The sequence below is a fragment of the Littorina saxatilis genome, linkage group LG6 (genome assembly GCF_037325665.1).
Source record: "Littorina saxatilis isolate snail1 linkage group LG6, US_GU_Lsax_2.0, whole genome shotgun sequence".
In the NCBI taxonomy this organism is placed as follows: Eukaryota; Metazoa; Mollusca; class Gastropoda; order Littorinimorpha; family Littorinidae; genus Littorina; species Littorina saxatilis.
This window is the reverse complement of record NC_090250.1, coordinates 13,469,044-13,479,517: the sequence shown is the minus strand read 5'-3', so window position 1 is coordinate 13,479,517 and position 10,474 is coordinate 13,469,044.

Genomic DNA, 10,474 nt, shown 5'->3' with positions numbered 1-10,474 from the left:
GTTTTATTTGTCTCGGATGCTGCCTGTACTCTACAGAGACCACTGGGTCGATGTACTTGTGAATGTTTCTTTTAGTCAAAAATCAAACATTCAAATGACAAGCCTTTTTGACTCACATGCGAAGCAAAAGTGAGTCTATGTACTCACCCGAGTCGTCCGTCCGTCCGTCCGTCCGTCCGGACGTCCGTCCGTCCGGCCGTCCGGAAAACTTTAACGTTGGATATTTCTTGGACACTATTCAGTCTATCAGTACCAAATTTGGCAAGATGGTGTATGATGACAAGGCCCCAAAAAACATACATAGCATCTTGACCTTGCTTCAAGGTCAAGGTCGCAGGGGCCATAAATGTTGCCTAAAAAACAGCTATTGTTCACATTTTCCCCATTTTCTCTGACGTTTTTGAGATTGAATACCTCACCTATATATGATATATAGAGCAAAGTAAGCCCCATCTTTTGATACCAGTTTGGTTTACCTTGCTTCAAGGTCAAGGTCACAGGAGCTCTTCAAAGTTGGATTGTATACATATTTTGAAGTGACCTTGACCCTGAACTATGGAAGATAACTGTTTCAAACTTAAAAATTATGTGGGGCACATGTTATGCTTTCATCATGAGACACATTTGGTCACATATGATCAAGGTCAAGGTCACTTTGACCCTTATGAAATGTGACCAAAATAAGGTAGTGAACCACTAAAAGTGACCATATCTCATGGTAGAAAGAGCCAATAAGCACCATTGTACTTCCTATGTCTTGAATGAACAGCTTTGTGTTGCATGACCTTGGATGACCTTCACCTTGGGTCAAGGTCACATTGTATTTTGGTAGGAAAAATGTCTAAAGCAGTTCTTAGTGTATGATGTCATTACTAGGTTTAGTTATTTGACCTTGACCCTGAAGGTCAAGGTCATGTAAAGGTCAAGGTCAAGCATGTGAGTCGTATGGGCTTTGCCCTTCTTGTTTGTTGTTTAATTTCAAATAAAGTAAGTAAAAGGATACTGAAAATCAATGTCTTGTCAACACCTACACAGAGTCAGCCTTAGCTGCTCGTGATAAAGATTGCTTTTACATCGCAAAGATCACAAAGAATACATCTTTGGCACAAAGATTCATTGCTGTCAAAATTCACTGATTTGTTCTTACCCCTCATCTTTGTCAGGTGAATCCCTGCTGGTTATAGTGGAAACGCGCTGTCTACCGCTCAGGTCTTTCTCAATGTCCTTCACCTTTGTGTCCCGTCCGTCCTTCGCCTTGGCCTTGTCAGCCTGGTACTTCATCTGAGCGCTCGTCATGGCAACAGCACCACGTGACGTGACGTCACCCCCAGGAGCAGAGAACTGGTCCTGCCTGGTGGCGGACTGTTTGTCCCATTGACCCTCTATCTTCTTGCGTGTACTGCTTTCTGCGCTCTCCACAAGCAGCACTTTGGTTGCCAGGAGAACGATCTTGCTTCCTGGTCGTTTGACTTTTGATGGTTTGGTTTCTGGAGTTGCTGCTCTTGTTGTGTTCCCTGGACCCTCACTGGAGATGTTGTCTTTCTTCTGTGGGGTATTCTTGTTTTTATCTCTATTGTTCTTGTTTGATTTTGCTGATGCGTCGTTTCCTTTGGACGGTGTCTCGTCTGCCATCGTGCCCTCCTTGGTAAGAGTGGGACCCGGTTGAGCTAAAACTGCTGCTGCTGTGATAGCACTTGCTGCACTCATGTCTCCTGTTTTGCTGGTGACTGTTGCAGAAGTGCTTTTTGTATGGCTGTTGTTTGTGGCATCGTTTTCATTGGCCGTCAGGCTGTCTTGTGCAGTTCTTTCTGCCATCTTCGAGTTTTCATTTGTGGTGCTTTCTTCTGCATTCGAGCTTTCTTTGGTAACATGTTCTCCTGCTTGGAAATATTGATAAGTAGTACCGTCTCCTGTTTGTGAGGCCTCCTTCGCGTTGTTTCCTCCTGTCTTTGATGTTACACTCGTCCCGCCTTCATTAACATCGTACTCGTTGTCTGTAGTAACCTTGGCTGCTGTTGAGTTTTCGTTGGTAGAGGCCTTTTCTGATTGTGTGCTGGCTTGTGTAGTTACTGCGCCACCTATGCCAACGACTGTAGCAGCTTTAGCGGCATTTTTAGATGGAGTTTCTCCAGGTTTCAGTTTCCCCTTGGGAGTGTTCCCTCTTCCTTTGGTATTGCCTGCCACAGCGGTTTGTCCTGTTCTTGCCTTTTCCTTGGTGGTGTTCTTCTGCCCTGCTTGTGTTGTGTTTTTCTGGCCAGTTTGTGCAGTAGCCTTTTGCCCTGCTTTTGCAGCGTTCCTCTGACCTGCTCGCGATGTGGTTTTCCTATCAGCAGCAGTCACTGTGGTCAAAACAGCAGCAGATGATACGTGCTGATTGTGAGCTGTGAATGAGGTCATGCTTTTCGTATATTTGATTTCTACTGGCTTTGGTGTGTCTTTGCTAACTGCATCAGCTTCTGTGGGCATGTCTTTGGCATTGGCCTGTCCTGCTTTGGGCACGTCTTTGGCATTGGCCTGTCCTGCTTTGGGCACGTCTTTGGCATTGGCCTGTCCCGCTTTAGGCATGTCTTTGGCATTGGCCTGTCCTGCTTTGGGCACGTCTTTGGCATTGGCCTGTCCTGCAATGGACACGTCCTTGGAATTGGCATCTCCTGCCTTGGGCACGTCTTTGGCATTGGCCTGTCCCGCTTTAGGTATGTTTTTGGCATATGCATCTCCTGCTGTTGGGTTGTCAACGGTAGTTTGAGCTTTGATAGACTTGTCCTTGTCTTTTGCAGCAGACTCTTGAGACGTTTCTGAATTCTTGCCGGACTTCTGTTCAGTGACAGAGTTTTCTTTGGATGATAACTCTCCTGCCTTAGGTTGCTTCGTGATCACTGCCCCTGCAATCAGAGCGGCGGTGATGTTTTGTTTTCCTACTTTCTCAGTGTGGCTACCTGGTGTTCCTCCATCCTCCGCTGCTTCGATGACTTCTAATTCTGTCTTTTCCTCAAACCCAACCTTCTTCTTGATCGCTCGTTTGGGTTCCGCGGTAGTCTCCTCTTCGGCAGCCTTTTTCTGCTTTTCATCTTCTGCTTTCTTCGTCTTGTCAGCTGCCGTTTGTGCAGCTAGTGTGGCTGCCAGTTTCTTTTCCTCAGCAGCTTTGGTAGCTGCGAGTTTCTTCTCCTCTGCAAGTCGTAGTTTCTCTTCTGCTTTCTGCTTCTTCTCCTCCGCGGCCTTGGCTTTCTTCTCCTCTTTGGCGGCCTTCTCCTCCGCCTTCTTCCTCTCCTGCGCTTCTTTCTTCTCCTGTTTCTCCCTCTCCTTCTGCTCCTGCTGTTGGAGCGATGCTGCATCTGCGGCGTTCGCGGCCACCGCGTGAGTGATTGCCTCGTTTTCTGGCTCCACCGCTATGGGCTGACGGCGATCTCCTTTGGATGACGGAACGATTCGCTGAATGAAGCGAGACTTGGCTCCTTCGTTCTGGTACTTCTCGTTGTCCGCGTCATTCTCTTCTGCGTGTTCTGGGAGCTTTTCTTTGTCGGTGACGTCTCTGCGCTTCTTTCGTTTGAGTTTGGAGCGGATGTAGCAGATGAGAACGATGCTTCGAAGACACCAGTGACCGAGAGGGCGATGATGAGGATGTTATTCTCTGAGGTACTGGTTGGCCAAGATGCTGATCAAATAGATAATCACATGAATAAAATTAGATAATTAGTTTAGTTGGTTAGTTAATCAATTCATTCATTCATTAATCAAAACAATAAAGGTAGATGGGGTCCTGATTTGGCCTATTATGGTCCGCTGGACCCGAAAAGCAACAGCCAACTAACTAACTAATAAAGGTAGATAAATAAATAAACAATTGAGCAAGAAATAACACACACTGACAAAACAATGAATAAATTCACACAGGAACTTTGACACCGTTTGATCTTACAGTAAATGCAGAGTGAATTGCTAGTACATCCATGAAATCAGCAAGAAAATTATTTGTCCCTTGTGACAAACAACACTGACAAAAGTCACACAAAAAAGAGCAGGCAGACTTACTTCCAGACGCAAACTCTGCACTGAAGCCGGCGGAGACGGTGTCGTAGTCACTGCTGAAGACTACCAGCATGGTGGTGTTGGTGGAGTACAGGATGGTAGTGCTAGACCCACACCATTCCCCCAACAAGGTGGCTGACAAGTCTGACCCTGCACGCAGAGTGAGAGACTGACTGTTTGAAGCTTATCGGAGAGCATGTGAAGGCAGTGCAGTTAAGAGAACACGTTCAGATCGCATTGTGGGAAACACACGATTCCCCCAGCCTGCACGCAGATACAGAAGCGGAGCCGGAGTCTGACTCATTGATACTTGTAGGAGAGCATGTGAAGGCAGTGCAGTTAAGAGAACACGTTCAGATCGCATTGTGGGAAACACACGATTCCCCCAGCCTGCACGCAGATACAGAAGCAGAGCGAGTCTGACTCATTGATACTTGTAGGTGAGCATGTGAAGGCAGTGCAGGTAAAATTCAGATCGCATTGTTGGAAACACGCCATTCCCCCAGCAAAGAAGCTGACAAATCCGACACTGCGGGCAGAAACAAAAACTAAGTGAGAGCCTGTTTGATTTAAACTTGTCGGTCGGCATGTAAAGTCAGGTACATTTAAGGTCGCATTGCTGGACCCACTCCATTACCCAAGCAATGAAGCTGACAAGTCTGACCCTGCACGCAGATACAGGAACACAGCGACAGTCTGACTCATTCATATTTTTAAGTGAGCATATGAATACAGGACAGAATATAGACAAGTTCAGACCGTATTGTTGGACACGCACCATATTCCCCACGCGAGATGGCTGACAAGTCCGACACTGCGGGCAGACACAGAAACAGAGCGAGAGTCTGATTGAAAGTTGTCGGTGAGCATGTCGATACAGGTAAGAGTATAGACAAGTTCAGATCGCATTGTTTGAAACACACGATTCCCCCAGCCTGCCCGCAGATATAGAAGCGGTGCCAGAGTCTGACTCATTGCTACTTGATGGTGAGCATGTCGATACAGGTATGAGAACAAGTTCAGACCGTATTGATGGACACGCATCATTCCCTCAGCGAGGTGGCTGGGAAGTTTTAGGAGGTTTAGAAGACTTTACGCATTTTCTTTTTTTGCCGATTCCGCGAATTGGACAATTCAATGAATTCGGCACGACATATATATTCAACAACACACACACAAGCACACACGCACACACACACATACAAGCGCGCGTACACACGCACACACGCACACAAACACACACACACACACACACATACCCTCACACACACACAAAGGGGCGCACACAACACCGAACGTGCACACGCTCCATACTGTCGGCAATCTTTTCAAGGGAAGGAACTCGTCTCAAAGTCGCATTGTTTCGCAACGAGACAAGCCAGTTTTGTAACAGATCAGTTCTTGCAAGTGACTAGCCCTTGAGCAAGCCTCGGTCACAACAACTTTTCCAGACATTTTTTAGACTCTGTTTCCACGGCAACCGTTAGTGCGTCCCCCAGTTTGTTGTTTAAAGACACCTTCTTTCGCGTGAACATTTTCTTCCAGATTTGCCCAGACCTTTTTACACGTGTGTAGATTACTGGGTCTGGAGTCTGGAGATACGCGCGCGATATAAGACTTCATATAACATAACAAAGTGAGATTTTCTGCTCAATTGATTTCGCGGATTGACACGGGTGACAATTACAACATTAATTCAACTAAAAATTGTCACACTGCACAGGAAGTAAGCAGAAAGGCTTTTTTTTTCTTTCTTTAAAAAACAAAAAACAATCGATTTACTTGTATGGCTTGTTTTGAAGTACAACGAAGCTCTCTTTTCATGTCAAATTCCAGACCGCTCTGTGATCATTTTCAAGACGGTTTATGCGAGAAGAAAGGTACATCTAGTATTCAGGTCGTTAACCTACCATCGTAAGCTTTTCCATAATCGTAGGTACAGTTTCCATCCAGATCCGGGTTTTCCAGAGACGAGCTGGCTACGGACAAACGGATCACGTGACTGCTGTCTGTAGCCTCCAGCAGCCAGGAACAGTACACGTTGCTGAAATACATTGGAGGACAGAAGTTTGTAGAATCCTAGTAGAATGAACCCCGAAGGTTAGTCTCGTGAATCAAGGGATGTTAGCACTCAGAATACAGGGTAACAAACGATTTTCATCTGAAGTAGAAAGGATATAATTAAAACACACACACACACACACACAACACAAACAGTCAAAAGACACCTGCCGCTACCACTGCTGCTGCTGCAATTTCAAAGTCCGTTGCAGCAATCGCTGCAAATACTACTTCTTCTTCGACTACTACTATTACTACTACTACTACTACTACTGCTACTACTACTACTACTACTACTACTACTACTACTACTACTACTACTACTACTACTGCTACTACTGCTACTACTACTACTACCACCACCGCTGCTGCTGCTACTCCGCCGCTGTCATTTCTATATAATTGAGTCGCCTTGTGGTGAGATATGTGCGCGTTATAAATTCTCGTATTATTATTATTATTATAAATACACTACTACTACAACTGTCACTACTTGGTTTAGGTCAGGCATGCACATTTCCAATGACCGATCAATCTGATTTAGCGACGGTCAAACCATTCCCTTCATGTCTGTTAATTGTGCTGGTCACTTGACTTGACCCATTGCTTTTGACAAGGGCATATTGATTTGTATGAATTGTTCAGATCACCTATTTGATAATTGGCTTAAAAGAATAACAATAATAATAATACAAATTAAAAAAAATAATTGAACAAAATACTCACACTCCATAGCTTAACGGATAATCAGGAGACGTGAAAGACTGGCTGGACGTGGTGGCTGTGTGATAGGTGAGTCCAGCGCATATCGTGCCTGAAACTGTAGGAGACATATTCATACCATGCTGCTATGCTGTTCGAAAGCATATAAACAGATCGTGTTTGTTCTATTTCTGTCTTAAATCCGTAACAGATGGACTGCTAGCGTTCAAAAATCAACAACCAAAAACTAAAGTTACAAGAACGGTTACACGACTGAAACGTTTACTTCAGGACGAAATCAAAAGTCCACCCATCAACAACCAAGAACTAAAGTTACAAGAACAGTTACATGACTGAAACGTTTACTTCAGGACGAAATCAAAAGTCCACCCATCAACAACCAAAAACTAAAGTTACAAGAACGGTTACACGACTGAAACGTTTACTTTAGGACGAAATCAAAAGTCCACCCATCAACAACCAAAAACTAAAGTTACAAGAACAGTTACATGACTGAAACGTTTACTTCAGGACGAAATCAAAAGTCCACCCATCAACAACCAAAAACTAAAGTTACAAGAACGGTTACACGACTGAAACGTTTACTTCAGGACAAAATCATCTGTTTTGGATTTCAGCAATCTACACTTCAGCACTATACACAGTGTACACATACCTGGAGAAAACAGGCAGCCGAGGAGCAGCAAGAGCAAAACGTAGAGACTGGTTTGTAGGCTTGGCTTCTGGCCTTTGTTCAGAGTCCTACCTGGCTGCATCTTCAAACCTCAGCAAAAAACAGTAACAATTAAAGACGTACTGTGATTAATAAAATACATTATTTCTTTGCAAGTAAGGTAAGTCATATTAGCTCTTCTGATACATTTTTTTTTTTTACTTGTTTACACAGATTTATCATCGACAGTAACAACAACACTGACGAATTTAACGCCTGCGATGACGACAACAAAAAAGATGGCAACAACAAAAACGACGACGACAACGACGACAACAACAACACTCAGATATCCAAAGACCAAGAGCACTTACTGATTTGAACGCACAAATGACCCCAAAGGAAACGTTTTCTTTTACCGAACATTTTGGTTAAAAATGCAGTACACACAAATACACACTTTTGGCAGATGCCTTGTTTTAAATCTGTTCCTACTAAAACTTTAACATAAAGTAGAATTGTAGAAAAACACACTACAGAACAGCACGATAAAGCCATAACAACAACAAATTCAAATCGAAGAGAAAGAGAAAGACAGCCACACTTGGAAAAACACACTTTTCTAACACTTGAAACTGTGCCACAAAGATGCGTTCCTATGAAAATAATGTTTTGGTCATTGATTGATTCATTTATTCACATGTTTACCTTTCATATTTTCCACACACAAAAATCCAATGGGTTTGAGTGCGTCACTGCCCGGGCACAACCATACACACTTGTCACACCCAGAGCACCTTTTGAGGCACTTTCACAAATAATCACATTTGATAAACTATTTTTTTACACCATGGTGAAATTCTTTTGGTGTGAACTAAGAAACAAGCAGTGAAAAGGGTGAAATAAAATTCATTAGTATCCACAGATATCACTCCTCGCCACTGCGGCTTTCTTCTGCAGATTATCGGTGGCATTAACAATGCAGTTTCTTTGCCGACAAATGCTGAGAGAAGATTAGTCCCGACAAGGAGGGGGAGAAGCGGGAGGTAGGGGTGAGGGATCGGCGTTGAAGAAAAAATGGGGAGGGGGCTACCAGAATAGAAGAACAAAGAACAAGAGTCAGAGGAGAGGAAGGGGGTCCAAGGAACACAGAAACGGAAGGGGTGGGGGAAAATGAGGAGGTGCGAGGGAGAGGAGGAGAGGGGCTGAAGCATTAAGCTGGGATTATCGAACAGATCAACTAACATTGCAGTAGGCTGCTGTTCTTTCGTGTAGAAACTTTCATGATTGCTTCGCGGCAGTGCAGCTACCTTGTCAAAACACTGTCAAGTCTACCTCGCCCATTCTCTCAGTCTGCCACTGAGCGGTCTAGGCGCGCTAAATTAGTTTTCTTTTTATGACAGATAAGCAAACCCCCTGGCGAGAAGAGATTGACTGTTAACAAGTCCTTGGCTACATTTGGCTAAAAAGGGAGTAGGCACACTTTGCAACAAGAACAGGTTGTGAGTTTCTTGTGCAAAACAGTAGACTCCGCTTGATAAGGTCACCTTGGTGCAGGACAAAAGTGGCTTAATTAAGCGGGTGGATTTAATAAAAGGAACTCATGGTTTTCAGGCAAAGAGAGCCTTAAAACAAAGGAGAGACATTCTGTGTGCATCTCTTACAAAAGCTAATAAAATAGCATTAGAGAGACAACTTAACGATTTTGATAAACAGCTTATTCATGAATTACAGCACCTTCCCTGACAGAGACAGACGGCAGAGCTTTAAACTTGTCTAGGATTGCGATCTTTTCTACAGGGGTCATGTCTGTTCTCTTGCGTTTGGTGGCCAGGGTTGCTGGTGTCCAGATTCAGACTAAACACTTGTTGGCAGTGTATGTGACAGAAATGCGATCATGAACAAGCATGCACATGAACAAAAGCTCAGAAGTACGCTTCTGTTTGAAGTTGTTTATGACCACTGACTTGCGCTTAACGTGATTTCAAACTCACAAGAGGCTGGCCAAAACGTCTCAGGTTGTTTGAACACCAGTCATGCATTAGCTGTCAGTGATCAGACAGCGATTACAGACTCACTGTTACGGCTTTTCACACCTAACGCGAGCCAAAAAATGGCTTTAATAAGCGGGATGGTGGCTTTATAAAGCGGGTGATTTTAAGCATAAAACATAAGGAAAAATCCGTGCATTCAGAAATTGGCCTCAAAAAGCGGGTGGCTTTATTAAACATGGCCTTATTAAGCGGATTCTACTGTACTACAGTCGAACCTGTCCATAACGACCACCCACGGGACCGACCAAAAGTGGTCGTTGCAGACAGGTGGTCGCTTTGGGAAGGTGAATTAATAACGAAAACCTCCGACGGGCGTAATGGGCAGGTAATCGTTTTGGAGAGGTGGCCGCCATGCCGGGTTCCACTGTACGGGCAACAGCTACTGACATTGGTAACTAATCAGTTGTGAGGTGACGGGCGCAGTGGCCTAGTGGATAAGACATCGGTCTCTTGATCGGAAGGTCGTGAGTTCAAATCCCGGTCGTTACCGCCTGGTGGGTTAAGGGTGGAGATTTTTCCGATCTCCCAGTTCAACTCATTTGCAGACCTGCTAGTGCCTTATCCCCCTTTGTGTGGACACGCAAGCACAAGACCAAGTGCGCACGGAAAAGATTCTGTAATCCATGTCAGAGTTCGGTGGGTTAGGGAAACACGAAAATACCAAGCATGCTTCCTCCGAAAGCGGCGTATGGCTGCCTGAATGGCGGGGTAAAAACGGTCATACACGTAAAAACCCACTCGTGTAAAAACATGAGTGAACGTGGGAATTTCAACCCATGAACGACGACGAAGAAGAAGAAGTTGTTAGGTTTAGCTGGAGGTGACTTGGTGTGTTGCTGTACACAATCATAACATCGAGGACAGGTCACTTTCAGCCTGCATCGAACTTTTCATTCTTGTGAGATGCAGTGCAAAATTCCCGATGTCAACGGCCCGTAAATCTAGCGTGTTTTGCAAG